The following is a 24,864-nucleotide window of genomic DNA, read 5'->3' as shown; positions in this document are numbered from 1 at the left end:
TGTTGTGCACAGAAAGAAAAGAGTTCGAATGGTGTCCAGGAAGGAAATTGTCATGTGGGTCAGATAGGGCTGTTATGTAGAGTCAGCCATAGGTGTCATGTGGCTGGTTGCCCATGGCTAAAGTGTCAATCAGCTATCTGGCGGTTCCTGGAGCTGTCCAACCGTAGTTCTGCTCGGGATCTCAGACATTGCTCCTCACACACCTACCTACCTTTCTACAACACTCAAAACTTACTATTTAACATTATCTTAACAATAATTAGAGGAAAGAAGAAATAAAAAAAATTATCCAAATGCTTGACTTAAAAAAAAAAGACATGGATAATACAAAGATAGTTTAAGACCAGAAGCAGAAAAGTGTTAACATCTGAATAGTGGCATGGTTACATATATATTTGGAAATGTTGAAATTTGACATACAAATTCATAAATGAGTACTAATATATGTAGATTCAAAAACAATAATTGTTCTATAGTATTATGAATCAATTTTCAAGAGTTTGCTTTGAAATTAATAAAAATAACAAATACATCTTTAAATTACAGAATAAGAAAATAGTTTTTGGTTTTTGTTCACAGTCCTTTCATCAAAAACTATAATTATGAAATGTAGTTGTATAAGATGATTCAGCTTGTATATTATCTTTCATATTTTTATCTTTTCTTAATAGTTTTGTGATGACATGAGAAAGCAAGAAAGGGAAGCAAACATAGGGAGAAAGGGAGGAAGTCTGAGATTTCTGGGATGCTATTTACTTAACTTTGAAATGGAATGTTTCAGGCAGTGGGATTTAGATTGGTTTATTAATTTCCTCTTTATAAATTCATTAATTGCTTCCATTTTTTATGATGCTCATTGCCTCACTTTTATGGAAATTGTAAAGTCATTCTCAAAAATAATGAAAAATGTGTATTCCTCTAGTAATAAAACCATTACAAATTCAACTACTCCCTAATATTATTTTACACTTAATGTATTTGCCAAAATTAAATTTAAAAAATTCAGAATTGGCAAACTTTTAAAACCTGGTACAATGATCTATTGCTAATGGCAGTGTAAATCATATAAATTTTGTTAAAAAAATAAAATCTGGTAAGATGTCTTGAGTCGCAAACAGATGTTTATATCCTTGTATCCATAAGCTCATTTTCTAGAATTTATTCCACAGGAAAATTGCAGTAAAGCAAATATCTTCTACAAGAATGATAGTTATTGTAACAAAGCATTTTAAGCAACCAACCTTGGCTAAGAAACTCTTGGAATACTAATTTAATGGACTGTGATTAAAACATGAATAATATGAATAAGAAAGAAACTTCCTGAACACCTAATTTGTACTTAGAAAGCTCAGATGTCTTGGTGAATGCTCAAATCTCTCAAAGTTCATGAGTTTAATGCCATTAAAATATTACAGAGGAAAAATTCTAACTTTCTTATAGTCTCCAGGTGTGTTCATTGATGGCAGTTTTAAGATTCAAACCAAATTTTAAGTCCAAATCCTAAACTTTTTCCACTAGCACTTTTTCTTAGTCTTATAACCTATTTTACAAATAAAATTTTAAGCAGAATATCTCTTAGTTCCAAATCAAAGAGAAAACAATGGCTGCATTATCTATATATGTATGCCAGAGCCTGTAACCCTCAGCTCCACATCACCCACTATCTTCAACAGAATCCTAGGATACCACAAATATAATTTTTAAAATCCCTACACTGCAATACATTGCATCAGAAATCTGTGTACATGGTTTGATTTAATGTTGTTTAAAATGATCGTAATATTAAAGATTGCCAGTTGTGGCCGGCACCGCGGCTCAATAGGCTAATCCTCTGCCTGTGGCGCCGGCACCCGGGGTTCTAGTCCCGGTTGGGGCGCGGGATTCTGTCCTGGTTGCCCCTCTTCCAGGCCAGCTCTCTGCTGTGGCCAGGGAGTGCAGTGGAGGATGGCCCAAGTGCTTGGGCCCCACACCCTCATGGGAGACCAGGAGAAGCACCTGGCTCCTGGCTTCAGATCAGTGTGGTGCACTGGCTGCAGCATGCTGGCAGCTTGGAAGGTGAACCAACGGCAAAGGAAGACCTTTCTCTCTGTCTCTCTCTCTCTCACTGTCCACTCTGCCTGTCCAAAAAAAAAAAAAAAAAAAAAAAATTGCCAGTTGAAACTCTTTAAATTGAGTAGAAAAATCTACAAAGATACATTGAACAATGGATAAAAATCTGTGTAAAGCTAAGAACTGAAGCAGACCCATTTGTGGTGTTGGTATACAGAGCTGAGCCAGTGGAACCTAGGATGACATCGTTTGGTCCTCAGGACTTCCCTCAACCTGCATGAGTCTATTTATCTTTCTTCCATTTCAGACGTATTCATACACAAAGCACTAGGAAGAGTGTTATTGTTTGTAATTGTAGATGTGCTAAAATTGGGAAGTATGATAGAACTCATAGTTAGGTAGTTGTTTGAGATTAAATTATATTTCCCAACATATTGTTTGGCAAAGTGGGATTACTAACAATTTCCCCCTCCTACTTCCACTCTGCCAATCAGGAAACTTACTCTGCTGGAGTGTCTCCACCCTCATCCTCAAGAGAAGCACAAGATAGCAGAAACTTGATTTCCTAGCCTCCGTTGTAACTATGATATGAACATGTGATTTATTTGTTGGACAAATTACTAGAGGAGGATCTGATCACTCAGGGAAAAGATGCTCTCTTGATAAAGATGAGTGAGAAGAGTGAAAAGTAGGCTTCTTTCTTTCCTGCATGGGTGGGTATGAAGCTTAGAGTTACCATAGCCATCTTGAAAGCTGGCAAGAGTAAGAGCTCCAGGGAGGTTGACAAATAACTCTCCACAGAGTTTTAGTATCTGATAGAAAGAACCTTCTGTAATTAAACCCCTTTGAATTTGAGCTTTTTGACGTCTGCAGCAGAAAGCAACTTAATGTAAATTCAGAAGTCTATCAGATGTCTGATGTTCCCAAATAGAATCCATGAACTAAAATATCAAGGATGTTTTCTTGTTTTGCTAATATTCATATGAATCAAATCAGGCTACTTCAAAAGTGAACTTTTATATGCTCGTGAAAATTTTTTTCACAGAGTTTATAATTCATGACTTTTACCTGAAGTGTGATTATTTTCAATTATTGTGATTTTCTCCTGATTATTGTAAGTGAAGCTGCTGACTTTGGAGTACTAGAAAATATGGTGGCAGTTTCCCAATAAGTATGGTTATTAGGACCTCCAAAGAAAAATGAAATCTGTTCCTTTATTTTCTTTTCTTTTTCTTTATTGTCCTTACCACTTCTTCATTTTCTAACGCAAATAGGTTGAAATGAATCTCAGATACACCTCATGACAAAGATCAAGTAAGTATTTGGGAAAGTGTTTAAAAGGGGAGAAGACATTGTGCAAGCCTCTGCAGCTCACATTATTGCCTTTGTTACACCCTAGCAATGTTGCCCACATTAATGGCAGACTATGACTAAGCACATGGTAGGAAACTCTGTTCAAATTATTTGCATAAATGGAACTGAATTTGCATAAATTTGCTATAATATCTTGGCCACCTTTTCAGTTGTAGGTTATAATACATAACAACATCCCATTATTTTTATTTAACAAACACTTAGGTAACAGTGGTTTAAACTTTGCTGATTTCAGGTACTCTTCAAGGCCACCCACTTGGGAGACTTGGATGGGGTTCTGGCTCCTGGTTTTGGCCCAGCCCCAGCCCTGCCATTGCTACCATTTGGACAGTGAACTAGTAAATAGATGATCTCTCTCTCTCTCTGTCACTCTGCCTTTCTCCCATCCAAGTACTGACCAGGCCCGACCCTGCTTAGCTTCGGAGATCAGACGAGATCGGGCACGTTCAGGGTGGTATGGCCGTAGACAACCAACCCGTACTTCTAATAGATAAGGAGACTGAGAAGTCTAAGAGTGAGGTGCCAGTCAATTTGATATATAGCAAGGGCCCATTTCTTTCCTGGTGCATAGATAATTGTCTTCTCACTGTATTTTCATAGTTGGAAGGAGTAAGAGAGCTCTCTTTACCTCTTATGTAAGTGCACTGATCCCTTTTGTGAAGCCTCCATTCTCATGATCTAATCACCTCTAAAATTCTCCATCCAAATATCATCACACTGGGGATTAGGCTGAAACATATGAATCCTGGGGGGCACACATTCAATCCTCAATACAGAAAACTAACAATTGTTAGGTTAATCTAGTGGTTTTGGTATGTTTATTCATAGCAAACTCACTGTTCTATCTCAAAACAGAGTAGTATCTGATTCTCCTTTAAAGAGAATAGAAGCTTCAGGTAAAATTTATGACTAAGAACAGGAAGTATCATCAAATTCTGCAGCAGATGTAAAAGAGGTGGCTGAAGGGAAAGGGAAACTGCATAGGAAAAGGTTGAAAACTGAGAAAATTGGAATCAAACCTCTCTCTAAGTCTCAACTCTAATTCAGCTAACCTCAGGGGAAAACCATCCACTGAATGTTTGCCTGAAATTTACAGAAGGAACAAGACCCATTGCAGCCGAATCTGATGCATTTTTACTCCATCTAGTCTTTATTTAGTCTTTCCCATGCTTCCCAGACACCAGAAGCTGGGAGCATATAGTGCCTGTGAGTTTACCAGCTCATGGGCAATTCAGTGCTGTGGCTAAGCCTTAATTCTCTTAGAACGCACACAAGTTCATTGCAAAAACAATGTATTGCACTAATGAGACTTGGACACCTTGGCTGTGTTTCCTTTCCATCCCACCCTAGAGCCCTTGCCACTACATAGCACCTTTCATTTCCAAAGGATGCCTGAGCACTTCATAAACTTAGCCAACGGCCTTATAAATTTTATGGCCAAGAAATCAGTCCACCTCTGAAAGGTAACCTGCTTCTGGTGTGAAAAGTAGCAATTGTTTACATATGGTTAACCTGAAGGCATAAGCAGGCCAAGCAACAGGTTTAAAACCCTGAGATTCCTTGGAGCGGGTCCTGGTAGGATTTCCTTTCTTTTATTAAGTTCTTTGCTGCCCTGGGTTTAGTTGACTGAGCCTGAAGGAAACATGTCCAATGAATGAACTGAACCCATGACCCTAAGCACCTGGTTAGAATTCACTTTTGTGTAATAACCTGAGACAACCTCCCAACTCTGCACATAGGGGCAGTCAATGAGGAAAAAGGAGCTAAAAATAATGTAAAAAAGCTCTTTAAATTCAGATTTTCTTTAAAGAAATGCATTCATGCATAATCATTTGCCTATTTCTGTACCTTTTACATAGAAATCCACACGTTCTATATTTTAGAACTAGTTTTTCCCTTATTAAAGGTAAATCTTTGAAATAGAGTTTCTGACAATGCCTTTAGACCCATTACAACGATTGTGTTGGAAAGAAAGTACATTCTGTTTACGTTTTAGTTCACTGCTGACTTCTCCCTGAAGAATGAGGAAGATTTGATAATCACAGTCCTATATTTGGAACATTCAGTAGACCACTGTTACAAGTAGCTGGGCAATGATGGATTAACTCATTTATCTCCCCACTGATTCTATGCAAAAGTAGAAGTGACTCTTAAAGTTCAGAAAAACTGCTTTCTTTACTTTCCCTATACTCCCAACACTCAGTCCATTGCTTACACTATGGGATGAAATAGTAAATATTCACGGTAAAAATTTAGCATCAGAGTTGAAAGCAGGAGTCTCAGGGTTTCTCAAATCAATTTTCCTTGTAAGTCTAGGGCATTGAGTTCATACAATGTGTTATTATTTAATTATTTTTTAAAGATTAATTAATTTATTTTAAATTCAGAGTTACACACAGAGAGAAGGAGAGGCAGAGAGAGAGAGAGAGGTCTTCCATTCGCTGATTCACTCCCCAGTTGGCCACAATGGCTGGAGCTGCACCGATCCAAAGCCAGGAGCTAGGAGTCTCCTCTGGGTCTTCCCAAGTGGGTGCAGGGGCCCAAGGACTTGGGCCATCCTCCATTGCTTTTCCAGGCCATAGCGGAGAGCTGGATCAGAAGTGGAGCAGCCGGGCCTCTAACTGGGGCCCACATGGAATGCCGGCACTGCAGGCGACAGCTTCACCACAGCGCTGGCCCCTTTTGCTAACTATTGACCAAAGTTATTTATTTTTCTTGACTACCTCAAAATTTCCAGGAAAATAAATAGTAATGAGTTTGGGAGTCCCTGGATCTGCATGTACAAATATAATGAGGTCCTTCCTCCTGGAAGGTTATTTTGAATATGAATATAGAGTTGCTAATTTATTATTTCAATATTGTTAATATGAAAAATATTCTTTTGATGTTCAAATCTTAGTTTACCTGCTATAACTACAGTTTTTCTTTTTTTTTTCTAAATAGTCAAAGAAACCCCACAACTAATAATTCTGAAAACATTAGACTCTACTCACTGCTTCAAGCATCCAGAGTGAGAAATTTCCATGCCAATTTGTAGTACTACTTACTTAGACTGCCTTATGTCTCAAACCACTTATGTCATGGATTTGGGTTTTTCTTCCTAAAAACTTCATTCTTTGCGGTAATAATGGAGATAAGTTGAGCACCATTTTTCTGCTTTTTCTTAGTGGAATATCATTTGCTGGAGTTCCTCCATTATTTCAAAATTTATTCAGCTGTTCAACTTTAAAGTCTTCCTAAGAAGTACTCAAAGACTGATGGAAACATGTCCAAAGATTAAAAAGTCATCTGGGAGGGGCTCCCACTGACCCAAGCTGAGACAATTTGGCCATAAAAATATATAGGACAGTAAAGAGTATGAGCTAATGAAGCAAATAGAAGCCCATGGGAATATTACAATTTGTACTAGTAATTAAACTGATAAATGAATTTTTAAAGAATAGAAAAATACTTACATAGATTTATTGTATCTACAATCAAAATATTTCTTAATAACAAAGGCTAAAAGCACTAACTCTACAGTGGAAAAGGCTGGCATACGTTGCTTTTGCCAAATGATCAAAGCTAATATCACCAGTAATGAGACAAATCAGAATCATGTGTCATAAGTACAAAACAATGAAAAGAACACAGCGCTAGCTCTGAGATATTTCTTCCAGTAATGCAAGTCTTAAACATAATCACGAAGAATTCAGCATCTTACAAAATAAAAGTCAGTGTTTAAAAAAATTAAGAAATGATAGAGGAATTTGGCAGATTGAAAAAGATTGAAGTTATGATAACAGTAAATATGTGATTATGAGAATAATACTCTCAATATAACAATCATTACAGAAGCAATTGCCAAAGCTTAAATGGAGTCCCAGGATTAGATGTTACAAATGCACCAATACCTATTTGCAGATTTTGAGGGTATATACTGTGGTTATGTTATATGGTCAAAAGAACATCCTTTTTGTATAAAATATACACTGAATGCAGGGTGGCATTTACTCTTAGATAAGACAGGGAAATAAATATTTGACAAAATTTGTAAAAATATATAAATAAATTCCCCTAGAGTTGTGATTGCAGGCTAAATAGCCATGCTAGTGGTCTAGCTAAGCAGGGAGTCAGAAACATCAGTGTATTTTTTTTTTTTTTTTTGACAGGCAGAGTGGACAGTGAGAGAGAGACAGAAAGGTCTTCCTTTGCTGTTGGTTCACCCTCCAATAGCCGCTCTGGTGGTGCGCTGCGGCCGGTGCACGGTGCCGATCTGAAGCCAGGAGCCAGATGCTTCTCCTGGTCTCCCATGGGGTGCAGGGCCCAAGCACTTGGGCCATCCTCCACTGCACTCCCGGGCCACAGCAGAGAGCTGGCCTGGAAAAGGAGCAACCGGGACAGAATCCGGTGCCCCGACCGGGACTAGAACCCAGGGTGCCAGCGCCGCAGGTGGAGGATTAGCCTAGTGAGACGCGGCACCGGCCACATCAGTGTATTTCAATAATGAGTCGAGGATGCAGGGCATATCAACATCAGGGATTTCCACAGATGCTCCAGCAGTGTAGTGTTTGGGGAAATAGCCCAGTGTCAGAGATCATCCTGCTGATATTTTAGAAAGTGCAGTGATGGTGCACATACTGCTGTCTTGCTGTCCTAGTACTCTTCATGAGTTCTTCAGTAATTGGATCATTATCGATACTCCTGAACACTGTTTGGTGAACAAACTGTACTCTGACTGGGTAGAAAGATTTAATTAAGCATCTTGGGAGTTGTCCTTAACTACTCCAAATGGATGCTAGCGTATGAATAACCTAGATGTCTTGTTCTGCAGAGGACATCTTCTTAAGTTGAATGTTCCCCTTTGGCCTTGCGTTCCATCTGTCCACATTCTGACTTCTTTGTTGATACCTCCAATACAATCTTCTTTGCATCCTTGAACCACTACTCACCTGTGGCAATTAATTCTTAAATAAACTATGTGTGTTCACACTCCTGTCTCAAATCTCTTTTCAGAGAATTCAAACTAAGACCAATGGTATCTCAATTTTTTTTTTTGGTGGCGACCAGCTCAACTTCAGATAAGGAGCCACATGAAATTAAAATGTTATTTTGGGTACAAATTTTTCATTTCACTTTCAATCATATGATTTCTGCTAACCTGTATTTAATTTTTAAAAAATTTGATAAGTTATTGGCCCCTTCAAATATGGTAGAAACCATATACAAGGCAGGTCTAGGCACCTGTCTCTACTTCAGAATGTTCATTATTTTATAATCAACTATTGCAAGGGGTGAATGAGCCTATTTGCTATGGGTAAAGGATAGAATTGAAACAAAAACGCTAAGAAAAAGCCAAAACTTACAACCAAAGTAAAAATGTCAAGCTAACTCAACAGCTTAGAGGCCTAAGTATCTTTCTCTATAGATTTATTCTACAGCCATATTTCCTGTAAGTACACACAGACACATTTATTTCAGTTTTGGAAGGAAATAAGTGACTGTCTTTAGGTTTTCATATATTTTCAGTTTGACTGACTCTGTCACGAGGATGTGAACAAATGAGAAACACTGAAGGAGAAAAGAATACGAGCTTAGGCGACAGACAAATAGAAACTGTTCTACTTTGTGTTGTCGGGCTCAAGTGTGAACAGGGCTGCACCTGGAGGAAGGGAAAAAAGGAAGCATTCATCTGTAGCTCCTCACATGGGGAGCCAGATAGGGCAAGGGGGCTGTCCTGTCAAGAGAGTGATTCAGGAGCCCTTTCTCACTGAAGATTAATCATACCAAAGGGCAGGGGTAAAGAATACCCAGCTCTATTTGCTTCCCAATCTTTCCCCTCTGCCTGGGTCCCAAATGACTCTATTTTCATATGTCGAGATATTGGTAGAGCTGAGCTGCTGAAAGGTCTGAGACATCTGGGAGATGAATCACTCCATGCAGAAATGGAACAATTAGCTGCGTTTAGTTCAGTACAAAGGCCTTGAGAGGTGTCTCGCTGAGTGGCCCGCATCAGAGCCAGGAAACAATGTGGATTTGAAAAGAATCCCACAATTATTTTCTGCATTGACCTAATGGGACATAATTTGTTAATGTGCACAGGGCCCATGGTAGGCCTGCTCCATGATGCTTGTGGATTTAAAGCGTATGGCATATTCCTGTGTTTGTGCATGGTTGGATGAGTGCTTGAAAAGTAAAGGCTGTAGTTTAACACAAGCCTTTTTTTTCAGCCCGTTATTAAATCTGTGACCATTTAAACATAAAACGAGACATTCTGGCATGGTTAAGGCCACACGTTTCTCCAGAACATCAGGTTTAGAATTAGGCATTGGCAGTCAAATGATTTTGGACCATTAGGACATTTTATAAAAATCACATTGCTTTTGGATAACTTCAGAAATAGAAAGAAGGTAAACGTGTTAAAAACTCAGCACATTTTCATTCAGAAGTAGAAAAAGATTATATCAAATATACTCTTATGTCCAATAAAAATCACTTCCTTATAGATTCTAAAAATATATTAACTACACATGCTTATGGATAATTGAGTTGTCTCCTTTTTCCTCTGGTTCCCAGAGACTTAGTAGTTGTTTTTTTTAATTCTGGTATTTTGAAGAAGAAATTATAGTTATTTTTCTAAGGAAAATAATTGAAGGAATCTAAGGAGAGTTGATCCTTTATAATAATAATAATTTATCACTATAATTAAACTTGCATTTTTACAATAATGAATTAGACCCTAGATATGAATTGTGTTTAGATTTTATCTGAAATTTTCCCCCTGATGTTTGATTCCCAAGCAAACACCATGTGAACAAAGATATTTAACCACTTGGTTACTGAGTTTTTTGCATGAAAATATAAGGGAATAGATGGAACTGAATCCCAGGAGCCCTTGTCCTGACCACTGATGACATCATCATTTTAAGATATTCACAAAAACAACATTTAAAATATGCATCTGAAGAGATAAAACTCCTCATGTCCAACGCCTTCCTGGGGAGCAGCTTTTCTTCCAAAATTTATAGCTATGGTTCTTCCTTTTCAAGTTCAAGGGCACAACATGCTGCAAAGGAGGGACTACAATATGGGTTTTCCTAGCATTGTAGATCACTTCATTTTAGAAAAGCTGGTTATGCAGAAGAACAGCCTGACTACTGTATGACTGAAGAAGGCTAGAGTTGTGTTTTTAAATAAGAAGGAATACATGAAATGGAGAAAGACAAAAAAGAATGATAGACAAAGGAGAAAATGAGTTGGTGTATGGTCCATGTGTCTCTTTGGTTTCACCACTGTACCTCATGCATCCAGCAAAAGGGGTAATACATGGTTGGTGCTTGGTAAATGCAAGGTGGACCTCTGTGTGAACACAGCCCCTTGAAATAAAGCAGAACAGAGGCTGAAAAGTCAAGATAGGCAATAAAAGTGGATGTTGTATGGCTGAGGAGAGTTGTCTATGAGTTGCCATGGCAAACACAGAGTTTCCGTTTATACTCAGTCCTTCTACCTCTACTTCAGTTGTCCAGTGATGCCACTTGAATACCCAGTCAATTCAGGAAACAATACAAGTCAAGTAGATTGGTTTGTTGGATTTACTGGGAAGCTTAGACTTGCTTTCTAAGCTTAGTGCACGCAGGTTGGAAACCACCAAAATTCAGTGCAGTAGTGTAATAATAATGGAATTTTAGTGGAATAGTGTAACAATAATGAAAGCAGAGTATCCAGTAACTACTTTTAAAATACATTTTTGATCAAGAATACCATTGCCCTGTGATGCTAATGGATGAATGATTTCAAACCATTGGAAGGGAAAAATATTGCTTCTAGAGCTAGAACATCTGACAATGCAAGGAAATGTTCATTAAGTTTTTGTCATGGGATGAGATGTGAAAACAGATATTGTTCATCTTAGTTGCTTAGTAGGAAATATAGTATTAAACACAAATCTCTAAAAGAGCTTTTGGAATTGAAAATATGGCAAAGAGATGCATACTTTCACAAATTTATTCTGACACTAATAATTGCACACATTTTAAGGCACAGTATGATAATTCAATACATGTGTACAATGTATAATGATTGGATAAGGATGCTTGGTGTTTATCACCTCAAACATGCATCCTTTCTTTGTAGTGTGAACATTAAAACCTTTAGTAGCTGTTGCTAAGTATATCCTTAAAAGTTGTCAACCACAGTTACCCTAGGAAAGTACTCCTCTTACTCAACTGCATTCTTCTGTTAACCTTCTCTGTAGCTTCCTCTTCCCTGCCCTTCACAGCCTCTGATAAATACAATTATACTCTCTAATCTCATGACATAAGCTTTTTATCTTCCACATATGTGATAAAATGTGATATTTGTCTTTCTGTGTGACTTACTTCACTTAACACAATGTCTCCCAGTTCCACCCATGTGGCTGTACATTAAAGGATTCCATTCTTTTCTGTAGTTGAATAATATTCTACTGTTTATATATACCATGTTTTCACTATCAATTCATCCATTGATGGATACACAGTTTGACCCCATATGTTATCTTCTATAAACAATGCTATCATAAACATGGGAGAATAGATGCCCGTTTGGCCTGCTGATGTCCTTTCTTTTGAATACATGCCCAGTAGCTGGAATTGCTGAAACATAGGCTAGTTCTATGTCTACTCTTTTAAATTTCTTTTTATATATTTAAGAAGTAAGGTGGGAGGGGAACAAAAGGAGTGGGGGGAGAGAGCTCATCCACTTGGAGTCTACTACAGTCAGAATTGAATCAGGCCAAAAATTGCATCCAGGAAACCAATCCATGCCTCCCAAGTGGTTAGCAGGGACCAAGTACTTGAGCCATCATTTGCTGCCTCCTAGGGTTTGTAAGAAACTGGAATTGGGAACACACCCCAGACTTGAACCCAGGCACTCTGATGCAGGATGTGGACATCCTAACTTCCACATCAACCACCAAGCCTAATGTCTACTCCCTTGTTTTTGAGGAAACATCATACTATTTTCCATAATGGTTGTACTAATTTATATTACAACCATCTGTGTATGAGGCTTTCCCATTTTGCACACCCTCACCATCATTTGTTTTTTATTTTTGTCTTTTTGATAGTAGGCATTATAACTGGGGTGACCTGATATGCCAGTGTGATTATTATTTGCATTTTACCTGATTAGTGATGTTGTGCATTTTCTTACATATTTGCTAGTCATTTACATTTATCCTTTTGAGAAATGTCTTTTCAGATCATTTGCTCCTTTTTAAAATCAGAATATTTGTTTCATGTTGTTGACTTGTCTAAATTCCTTATATAATCTTTTTTTTTTTTTTTTTGACAGGCAGAGTGGACAGTGAGAGAGACAGACAGAGAGAAAGGTCTTCCTTTGCCGTTGGTTCACCCTCCAATGGCCACCGCGGCCGGCGCGCTGCGGCCAGCGCACTGCACTGATCCGAAGCCAGGAGCTAGGTACTTATCCTGGTCTCCCATGGGGTGCAGGGCCCAAGGACTTGGGCCATCCTCCACTGCACTCCCGGGCCACAGCAGAGAGCTGGCCTGGAAGAGGGGCAACGGGGACAGAATCCGGAGCCCCAACCAGGACTAGAACCCAGTGTGCCAGCGCCGCAAGGCGGAGGATTAGCCTAGTGAGCCACGGCGCCGGCTATAATCTTAATTTTAATCTCTTTTCAAAAGAATGGTTTTTAAATATTTTTTCTTATTATAGATGTCACTTATGTCTTAACTATTGAGTGCTTTCTTTGTTGCACAAAAGCATTAGTTTAATCAGAAGCTGAAGAAATCAAGAAAGCAAGTTTATCTACAGTAACAATAAAAATAAAATAATACCAATGAATAAATTTAACTAAGGATGTTAAAAAAAAAAAGCTCCATAATGAAAACTGTAAAGTACTGATGAAAGACATTGGAAGGGAACACACACACACACACACACAGACACATACACACACTCACACTCTCACAAACACATGATAGGAAATTCCATGCGCATTAATGGAAAAATTATTATTGTTAAAATGTCAATACTCCCAAGTAATCTATATAATTCAATGCAATCTTTGTTAAAGTACCAAAATATACTTTGCAAGAAATAAAAAAGAAAATTTGTTTGAAACCACAAAATACCCCCAAATAGCCAAAGCAGTCCTAATTAAAAACAAAAGAAAGCAAAATAAAAAAAAAAAACTGCTGGAGGCAGACAATACTTCAAAATATACTATCAATCTATAGTAACCCAAACAGTATGGTGCTGGCATGGAAGCAGACTTACAGACGGATGCAAATGAATAGAAAACTCAGAAATAAAATTACAAATATAAAACCAACTCATTTTTGACAAAGACATCAATAATATACATTGGAGGAAAGATAGTCTTTTCAATAAATGATGTTGGAAAAATATGCATATCTATAAAAATGAAACCAGGCCCCTATCTCTCACTATATAAAAGTGAACTCAAAATTGATCAAACACTTGAATCTAAGATCTGAAACTGTCACACTACTAGAAGAAAATGCAGGGAAACCATTGTGGGATATTGCAAAGAGTTTTTGTGTATCACCCCAAAAGAACCATCAACAAATTCAAATATGATATATCTTATAATGAAATGGAAAGGAAAAAGTCATTCTTGGCGCAAAACTGCTGCATTTAATGAACAAGTTGAATAATGGGTGCCATGTGGAAATTCTTACAGTAAGAGACTAGCAATACATTCAAACAAGCCTATCCGCAATAATTTCATGATGCTTATATGAAACCATAAAGTAGCTTCCAACATTTGCTCCTGATATTACAAATTTAATCTTAGTCTCTTGACCCATGTTTAATAAAGTTCCTCCTTGGATTTCTAAACAATCGTGGTAGGCTTTGAAATTCAAGCCAAATGACCATCCTCATGGCTTCAGGGGAAACAAGGAATAGTTCTCCTTACTATAAAACGATCTTTATGACATCTCACAGTTATAACTGAACTGAAGACTCTCACATCCTTTTCATCAGAGGCACCTCCTGCTTTGATTCCTTGGTCCCATATGTCCCCCCACTGGAGGAGTCCTTTCCTCTACGGTTTTCCTTCTGGGAACTCAAATTGCTCTTAATTAGGCCTCATTTATTGTTCTTTTTCACAATGTGTTCTATCTGTTTCCAGATGTCTTTTTTTTTTTTTTTGCTGGAGTCCATGATCTAGGTAGTTCCCTAGTGTCAGAGTTTTTCTTTGGCCATAATAACAACTAAAAAATGTATTGCTATTTATATTTGCTTCTGAAAAATCAGATGTTTGGTTCAGTACTTCCACATGCCAGCACACACTGACCCTGGGAGGTAGTATCTTTGAAGTATGGATACAATCAAATCAGACAGAGGGAACCGACAAACTGAGAATGTTGTTGGATAAGAGTCCTGTTTATGGAATGCTCAAGAAGAGCATATGAAAACTTTTGTGCAAATTGCTTCTCAAGAGACTTGGTGGTGGTTGTGTCCATGAGACAAGAGTTGAAAAGCAGCTAGCTTCCTCATGAGGATAAATGGCCCATCACATTCTAGGACCTGAGATGGAAGATAACTTCATTTATTGATCATAAAATAATACTTTCTTGCATGGTTGGCAAATATGACTGTTTAAATTTATGGATGACTCATTCTATGTGCCAATCATTCTTAACTACAGAAATAAACATTATTGGCTTACCAAACAATGGTTTGACTTCAGATTTATAGGTTAGCAAATTTTAGAAAGCATGATCCATGTGAAACATCAATGGAAACTGAAGGGGGAAAATGTGGAATCTTCATTGCATTTTCAAATTAATATTCTTTAAATGTGGAAGGATCCCAAGGGCTTTTTCTTTTAATTTGAATTTTGAGATCTCCTACTTACTTCCCCATCATTACACTTTGAAATATCCTAGACTATCTTTTGCTGCCATACATGGTTTTACTTGTCTTGCAAGTAATCCTTTCTGTTTGCTAGATGGAACAAATTGTGGGTTGGGGCAAAAGGAAACAAGACTCGTGTGCATTGTGATTTAAATCATATGTTCTTTTTCCAGAATCAGCTTCAAACAGGTACATGCTGCTATAGTCCTCACCTCCCTCCTGGTGTGAAGACATCCCTTTCCAATTTTTTGCTATTCACTTCTCACAGATGACTCACAGTCACTTCAGCATCAACAGGAATGAATACATAGTAATTAGCTCTCTTCTGAAAAACTACAATTTTCTCCTGTTCACTTCATTAAGCAAATATTTATTGCATGTACCAGACAGTGTATATTCTTCCAGAAATTGTGAATAAATGGGAGTTGTGAGTGCCTAAGGAAACAAGTCTTGGAAAACTGGAGACCTGATTTTCAGATAAAGAGAAGAGCATGCCCAAAGTCATCCTGGCATGAATGGATGACGCTCTGAGGAAAATTAAAGAGAAGTTTAATGTGGCTGGATTGGAAGAAGAGCTAAGATGTGGTTAGTGTGCCTAGTATGACAGGAGAAGAGAGAGAACTCAAGTGGTCTCAGATAAGTTTTGTAATTTAAAATGTGTGCTTTGGTGAAGTTCGGTATTAAACTTGCTGGGCAATGGCTAACAGCTACGTGAAGAAACTTTCAATGGCAATCGTAAAAATAAAGTAAATGTCTAGGTGAAATTGTGATCTTAGTGCCCAAACTGTTAGAAAATAAGCCTGACATATTCATGCAATAGAAAAAATGATTAAATGAATGACCATATGCAAAGTGTGGGAGAAAAGAAATAGTTAATTTACTCTGAGGAATTGGATCATTCACTTCCTTGACATATGTAGGAAATAAGGTTATCTTTTACTTCCTGTCTTTTTCTATACTCTAAGAGGTCTTGACAGCAACCCAGGGTCTACAGAATAACGTTCTTCTCCCTGCTTTGTGGTTGGAAATGCTATTGGTGTTCTCATTCTCACAAGACTTTGTGCTTCTAGGACATGCCATGCTGAACAACAAATATGAGGTACCCCAAAAAGTCCAAGAAAAAGGGCATTAAACAGTAAGTTTATATTATTGCAGAAGACCTAAGTAGAGCAAAAAGACTGAACCTTATGTCAGTAGGTAAGAACTCTACCTCTGACTGCCTTGAAGCTAGCACTTGGATTTGGTTTTCCTTCAGAATAAAGTTGAAACATCAACGGTTTCTGGGCCTTGAGGCTGCCATTGTTTGGACTAAAATTAATTTTTTGTTACAATTTTGTTGTTGTTTAGGAGGTGGGGATAGAGATAGAGGGATTTTCTATTCACTGGTTCATTTCCCAAGTGGCAGCAATGACTGGGGCTGAAACAGGCTAAAACCAGGAGCCTAGAACTCCATCCAGGTCTCCCACATGAATGGCAGGGACTCAAGTAGTTGGGCCATCATCTACTGCTTTCCCAGGCATACTAGCAGGGTGCTGAATCACAAGTGGAGCATAAGGGAGTTGAACCAGTGATCATATAGGATGCCAACAGTGTAGAAGGCTGACACTTAATTCCTTGCACACTAGAACTAAGCTATTAACTCTTTGGTCTCCAGGCCAAATGTTGGTCATCTCCACTTCTCTTTCCCAGACTGATTTTATGGCCTTACGGGAAGTTTTCTAAGTCAGTTGATAGAGGAAGAGAAGACCATGTATCTTGGTCCATAGGCATTGTTACAACAAAATGTTAAAGACTGACTAATTTATAAAGAACGAATTATGTCTCATAGTTCTGGAAGCTGGAAGTCCAAGAAGAGGGTGATGGTAGGTTCAGTGTCTTATGAAACTCAATGTCTGCTTTTAAGACTATGTCTTGTTCTGTCATCCTCTGGATGGAGGAAATGCTGTGTCCTCTCATGGCGATATGCAGAAGGAAAACAAAACAAAACAAGAAATGAGAAAGAAAGGAAATGGGGAGAGGAAGAAAGAGGCAGAAATTAAAAAAAAGAAAAGGAAAAAGAAAGAAATGAAGATAAAGAAAGAAAGATTTATGTAGTTCACTCTAATCCTTTTCACCCATTTAGTGGGGGTGAAGTGTGCTAAACTCAATCACTCCTAAAGTACTATCTCCTAGTCCTGTTGCATTGGGTTTTAAATCTCAATGGAAATTTTTAAAAGAACATAAACACTCAAACTCTACCACTTGATCTTGGTTTACAGAGGGGTCTGTAGTATTTATGAACACACATCCAAATGTACACAGATATAGTCTTATGCACATTGTAGAAATATTCCTGAATGATCGTAGAAAAAAAGTTCTCCCAGTGGGCAGAAACTTGAGAAGTCTCCTTGGCTTTTCACTGTGCTAGGTATGTGATTGTATATTTATTTATGGAATGTGGTTATTGGTTTAGCTGCATAGCCAGAGATGAGAAGGAACATAATGGAAAATTTGTGATAAGGAAATCTGGGGAGGAAGTATGTTTCTAGATCACTCTGAATGGGGCAAAAATGTGGTTTCTGTGTCATATATGAATGTTCACTGAAGAAAGTCACTTTTAATTTGAATGATCAAGTGGATATGCTGAATCATTCTGTAGATACTAGTCAAATTCTCTTCCCAGTTACTGCTACCTTGCCCAAAGTACTCATGATGTAGCGTGATGGTAGACAGAGAATTCATGCATGGGTTTAGCCATGTGGACTTCCACTCACCAAGGCTCCTCTGGCTATTAATACTGCTGAGAGCCTACTCTGTCAGCAACAGAATCAACACAAAATCCTGGTATGGAACCATTCCCTGGGGATAACCAACAGGTTACAACCTGATTACTTTGGACCTTTTCTATAATGGAAGGAACTGTGTTCCATCTGGAATAGGCAGTTATTCTGAGTATTGATATGGTTTCCCTGCATGCAATGCCTCTGCCAAGACTGTCATCTGTGGTCTTAAAGAATATCTTGCCCAGGGGCCAGCACTGTGGCACACCGGGTTAAAGCCCTGACCTGTGTTAACCCACTGTGCCACAGTGTTGGCCCCATGGGTGCCCATTCTAGCCTCGCCTGCTCCTCTCCTGATCCAGCTCTCTGCTAAGGCCTGGGAAAGCAGTAGAAGATGGCCCAAGTCATTGGGTCCCTGCACCCACGTGGGAGACCCAGAAGAAGCTCCTGGCTCCTGGCTTCGGATTGGTGCAGCTCTGGCCGTTTCGGCTATCTGGAGAGTGAACCAGTGGATGGAAGACCTCTCTCTGTCTCTACCTTTCTCTGTAACTCTTTCTTTCAAATAAAGGTAAATCTTTTAAAAAGAGAGAATATCTTGTCTGCCATCATTATATTCCATATAGTATTGCTACTGATCAAGGAAAAACATTTCATAGCAAGTGGTATGTGGCAGTGAGCCCATGCATATGGAATACACCATTATTATCATGTTCCTCTGCACCCTGAAGATATCCTAGACATGCCAATTCCAAGGGGAAGAATGCTTCTACTGAGAGACACAACAGTGATTTCATGGAACTAAATGTTAAGACTGACACCCAGATGCTTTGAGCTCTCCTGCATCTGAAACAACAGGGAAAATGAGATGCTGGTTGAAGCTGAGCCGGGAAACTATGTGTGGAATACAGACCTTCTCTTTTACTGTCTCTTTGTATGACATATCCCTGAGATTAAGGTTAATGAAAAACTACAACAACCCAATGCAGGCATGATTACTAATATCCCAGACTCCCAAGAAATGAAGATTTGTCATTCCAGTGCGTAAAGAATGACTATCAGTTGAGATGCTTGCTGAATTCAAACAGAATGCAGAATGAGTGGCATAGAAAGGCAGCTGTACACACCAGCTAAGTCCATTAGGAAAACAAATACAGCAACTATCATGAGTATTTCTTGCTTATATTATTCTGAATATGTATGCATGTGAATAAGAAAGCATTCTGTTTCCTCCTTTTATTCCTTTATCATGTAACACAATACTATGTATTAACTGTTATGTATCAGCACAATATTATGTATCAACTGTTGTGCACCATGAGATGTGCAGATAATAAAACAAATGTTATTTTGACTGTCTCCATGAGGGTGTTTCTGAGTGAGATTCACATCTGAATAGGCAGACTGAGTGAAGCAGATTATCCTTTGTAGCATGGTTGTGTCTCTTCTAATCAGCAGAGGATATAGAACAAGAAGGTTGCAAATCAGAGGCAACTCCTCCTGCATGCTACCTGCTAGTTGGGATTTCAAGCTTTGTTCACATTTCTGGCAAAACTTCAGCTCATCTCGGGTCTTGACTTTGAGGGCGTTTGAACTAGAACTAAGTCATTAGCTCTTTGGTCTGTAGTGTGCCAACTGCGGATGTTGTAAATTGGTCAATTGTCAGCCTCCATAATTGCATGAGTCAATTCCATATAAAAATATATTTCTTTCTTTCTCTCTCTCTTTCTACTATTATACTCACACACACACGTTCTGTGGTTTGTTTCTCTGGAGAGCCTCGGTAATAAAGATTTCAAAATTGTGTTTAAATTTTAATTGGAATGAGTTGAGTTCTTAGTTTGGATTGTTATAGAAAAGACCTTGGAGCTAAGATGCATTTGGGGCTTTTCGTTCTGTAATTACAACAAACAACAAACAAACAAGCAAACAAAAAGAAAGCAAGAATTCTGATTTGAGTAATAGTTTTGTACCTCCACAGGTCCTGGAGTTTGTCATGGAAATTCAAAACTGCATTTGCTTGCTTTGTATGTGAAACCTGGATTCTAATCAACTTTCAAAAACAAAGGTAATGACAGAGGTTGAAAACATCATCCAATAAATATGCACTAAGTGCCAACTTCGTGTTAGGTTCTGAAAGGCCCCTAGCAAGAATTGCGGACCTCACAGAGCATGCCACCTAGTGGGAAAGGAAGACATAATTCACCCGTATGCACAAGAAAATTCATAATCACAAATTCCGATCCTATTCTAAGGGCTGAAGTGTATTATCTAAACACATGTATAACAAGGGAGTTTTATCAAGTCCAGTGGATCAGAGGAAGTTTCATGAGGAGGCGCCAGGCAAAGTACTGAAAGATGAAGAAGTAACCAACTGAAAGGGGAAGGGAGATTATTTGGGAGCAAGAGAAAATTTGTGAAGACTCTGATGCAAAGATGGAGAACAAAAAGATACTAAGCAACTTAACGATGGATACCTAGAGCCTAGACAGTGATATTTGCAAATGTTTTTTCTTAGATTTCCTAGTCAAAGAGCAGGTCCTGGGAGGGAAGCAGAAAGCAGCATGCTGAAGTATTTATTTCTTTGTCCATATGGAATCGAATTTTTTCTCTGTCCTCAGCAGTGTACCCTATTTAATTCCAGTTCTCAATGGATGGCCCCTCTACCGGCGATCTCAGCAGGTCCGATGATCTCCTTCTCCACTAAGTGGCTGGGACTCCTTGGTTCCTGAAACTCAAGTCTCTCCTGTTGAACTTTCAGCTTTAAGATTGGTAGTGTCTCCCTGCTTTTGATAAACTTTTTAAGAATTCAGTTCTGCCTTTGGCTTCTTAAACTTCTATCCCCAAGGTAATCAACCATCTGTTTTAAAAATCTGCCTGATAAAAATACCTGGAGAGTTTCTGCTGCTTAACAGATTGGCTAGATCAATGTACAGAGCAAGTAAGACACAGAAGGTGGTCCCAATGGCTCCATGGGCTGTGTGTCTAACTACTACCCTGTGTTATCTGATATCTGATGGCCAGATCAAAAGTTACCTGAGTCGAAACTAAAATTAACCAATGAAGTTGACACCTGACCTCTGTAAAACTTGCAATACAATGGGTTTGAGATGATAACATATTCACATAGCTACACAACAAATACCTGGAAATATTTGGCATATATCCTATTTATAGCTGATCATCCAAACCTCAGAACTCAGTATATTCACCTCATTCAGTGAATGTAATTATTCTAACAATGTTTATTGAAAATGCTTACCACATGCCAGATTATTTTAAGATGCTGGTGATGCAGCAGAAAGAAAATATTTAAGAGAGCTTAGTTTCTAATAGCAAAAGATGGCCAATATACACACAAAACAACATAGGAAACTAGAGGGAAATCACTTCACCTGAAAAAATCACAATTATGAAGAGTAAGTTGGGGAATAGGATAAAGAATGACCATGACATTTAAATTACATTTAAAGATACTATCTATGCTATAAAAAAGGAAAATGCTATTCTCGTTAGATAATGAAATTCAATTCTCAGAACAACTGTTTCAGAAAGTTATTGGTCTCATCTTTAATTCAAAAAATTCTGAATACTCATATTAACATATATAGATTGTAAAAGTAGTTGAATACAACCTGTGTGAATAGTACATACAGTTGACTGATAATTTACACAAGTAACTAAGTATTTAAATAAGCATATCTAATTCCTTACCCTAAAAACCCATTCTTCCTGAGTCAAATATCTTTACTGGCAATTCCTGAAAATACCACCAGATGGTGATGTTTCTCCTGAAAGTGTGGTACTTAACATACTTTTTTAAAAATAATAATTAACTCATTCGAATTTTAATAACGTCCCTGTCTCCTAATTGTGATATCTAGAGCATTTCAGGGTTGGCTTAGAGGGACTGATTTATTTCACCAGAATAAGTAGTTGTTGACTGGATACCAGACATGAATTCTTTCTTGTTGGGTGCTGAATATTCTTTTACTGCTGTAGATTCTTCAGTTTTATTTAGGGATACAATTAAATTACTTAGAAATAGTTCCATCCTCCTGAGTTTTGTTTTTTGAATATTTTTAGGTGGGACTGGTACATGCTCAATATGAGGCTAATTATTGCCCATTATTAAGGCAAGATCTTTCTGTGTACTATATACAGTGCTCCATGAAGCTTGAGCTTTTATAGTATGGTGGGTGGGAACAAGCACCAATTCTAGTGTGTTATCAATCTAGTTAGACAAGGTACTGTCTAATTACCCTAGGTAGTTCTTTCTTGGGCCTTGAGTAGTTTCCCTGTATGCATGGACAGAGTGTCGCTCCCCCACTAGCGGAGGAATGACAACGGACCCTGCGCTGTTCTCTTTCCCGGCCCTTCCCGGGTTTGCTACCGCTCCCCTCGCTGCTCCCCCCGCGAAAGCGGCACCTGCGAGCTCTCCGACAGACCCCCTCAGGGGGGCGCCATGGCGCATGTTGTCTCTCTCCCCCTTTTAAGGGGTTGGGCCAGGAATCAGTTAATTGACGAGGCAGCTGTGTAAGATTTGTTTACTCCCTCTCAGCGCCATATGGTGGGCGATCAGGCGCATCGAGTTAGTCTCAATCATCTCAGTGGTCTAGTCCAGTCTCGGTAGTTTCAGTACTTATTTGTCCCCTGGGCGCCCCGCCATGTTGCGGGGGATGGGCCCTGCTCCCCACACAGAGCACATATGCAAAGATACTCCATGGATCTTTGGATACCCTCTTTGTGTCTTTCTTACCTTCAACCTTAGCTACATTGTCATCCACAGACTCAGATCTATCTGTGCTTCTTAAAGAATCTGCGGGGCTCTTCCTGGGGACTTCTATGTGTGGCCTGAAAACTATCTCACAGCATCAAGGAAGTTATCTGGGATATTTAAAAGCTCATCTCAAATGTTGACCATCTCGGGATTTATCGTTCTGTGTTGCCTCATGTCCAAGGAAGGTCTTCCAAACTGTTGTTTGATGCATTTTGTGTTTTCTGGGGGTTCCATTTTGGTTAGATGTAGAAGTAACCTTTTTTCCTTTGTTTTTAATGATTTATTTTATTATTTGAAAGGGAGAGAGAGAGGGACAGAGAGAGATACAGAGAGACAAAGATCTTCCACCTACTGGTTCACTATTTAGGTGCCCTCAGTATCGGAACTGAGACTGGCTGAACCCAAGAGCTGGGAGCTCAATCCTTGTGTCCCACATGTGTGAGGCATTCAGTGCTTGTGGATTCAAACACTGAGCCATCTCCTGCTCACGTGCTGCCTCTGGGATACCCATTAGTAGGAAGCTGGAGCCAGGACTCAGACCTAGAAACTCTGATAGGGAATGCAGGCATCCAAATTAGCACCCTAAATATTACTTCAAATGCTGGCCCTTACTTTCCTTTTAACCAAATATATCAGACAACATCTTTGGTTGTATTGTTCTTGATAGTCATTCAAAAATTAATGGCTAATTACTTTGAAGTACAATAATACTAGGAATACCAACTCGATCCTCTAATCCAAATGATGCCTAAAAACTTTTAGACAGAGAAATAAGAAGGTAGATTGTTTTTGACTATGATTCAATTTTATTTTAGTAGATCATCATGAGTGATGATAAGATATATGAACATTTTACACTGATAAAAGTAATGACACTTAAGACTTCTGTAGAACAAGGATCTGTCATGCATTTCTTTAGTTTAGAAGGCTGAACAATTGAGTGTTAGACCAGAACTTCTAAAACTTCAACATGCATATGAATTAGGATCTTCCTGAAATCCAATTTCTGGTTAAAGAGATCTCCAAGTAGGCCAGAGATGCAGCATCGGTAATGAACTCCCAGGGAATACCGACTCTCCCAGTGATATGTTTAATTTGATGAATACGAATCATTTGTGTGCTCTGAGCATAAAAGCTTCTAGTAAGGGGGTCAGCTCTGCAGCACAGTGGTTAAGCTGCTGCCTGCAGTGTCAGCATCCCACATGGGCACCCATTCAAGTACAGGCTCCACCTGTGATCCATCTCCCTGCTAAATCACCTGGAAAAGAAGTGGAAGATAGACCAAGCCCTTAGGCCCCTACACCATGTATGAGACCTGGATGAAGCTCCTGGCACCTGGCCTTGTCCTGCTCCAGTTGCAGACATTTGGAAAATTAACCAGCAGATGGAACATATCTATCTCTCTCCCTCTCCCTCTGTCCCTCTCTCTGTCTCTCCCTCTCCCTCCCTCTCTCCCTCTCCCTTTCCTCTTCTCCCTCTCACCCTCTCTCCCTCTCTCCCTCCCTCTCCCTTTCCCCTTCTCCCTCTCAACCTCTCTTCCTCTCTCACCCTCTCCCCACCTCCCTCTCTCCTTCTCTCCCTCTTTCTCTCCCATCTTCCTCCTTCTCTCTCACTCTGCCTCTCCCACTCTCCATCTCTCTCCCTCTCTCCCTCCCTCCCTCTCTCTCCCTTCCTCTCCCCCCTCCCTCTCTGTAACTCTGCCTTTCAAATAAATAAAATAAATCTTTTCCAAAGAAATTTACTAAGTACTGAGATTAGAAATCAGATTTTACTGGACGTGGAGCAATGTTTTATTTGGGAATTGTAAAGCCACGGAACAGTGGGCATAAGGCAAGTACTATGAATATGTGTAATCTATCTATGTATTCAAGAGCTTGACTTAGTGTGTTGGCATATAGAACATTTCTTTTTTTTTTTTAGAACATTTAAATAAATGTTTGAAATAAATAGAAAATTAGGGTAGTAAAGTTTCCTTGGATAAATTTAACTTTTCATATCTGCTCTTATAAAAATCAGTGAAAAAAAAGTTCTGATAAG

The sequence above is a fragment of the Oryctolagus cuniculus genome, chromosome 11, assembly GCF_964237555.1.
Source record: "Oryctolagus cuniculus chromosome 11, mOryCun1.1, whole genome shotgun sequence".
NCBI classification, from domain to species: Eukaryota; Metazoa; Chordata; class Mammalia; order Lagomorpha; family Leporidae; genus Oryctolagus; species Oryctolagus cuniculus.
Note: the sequence above shows the minus strand (reverse complement) of the source record.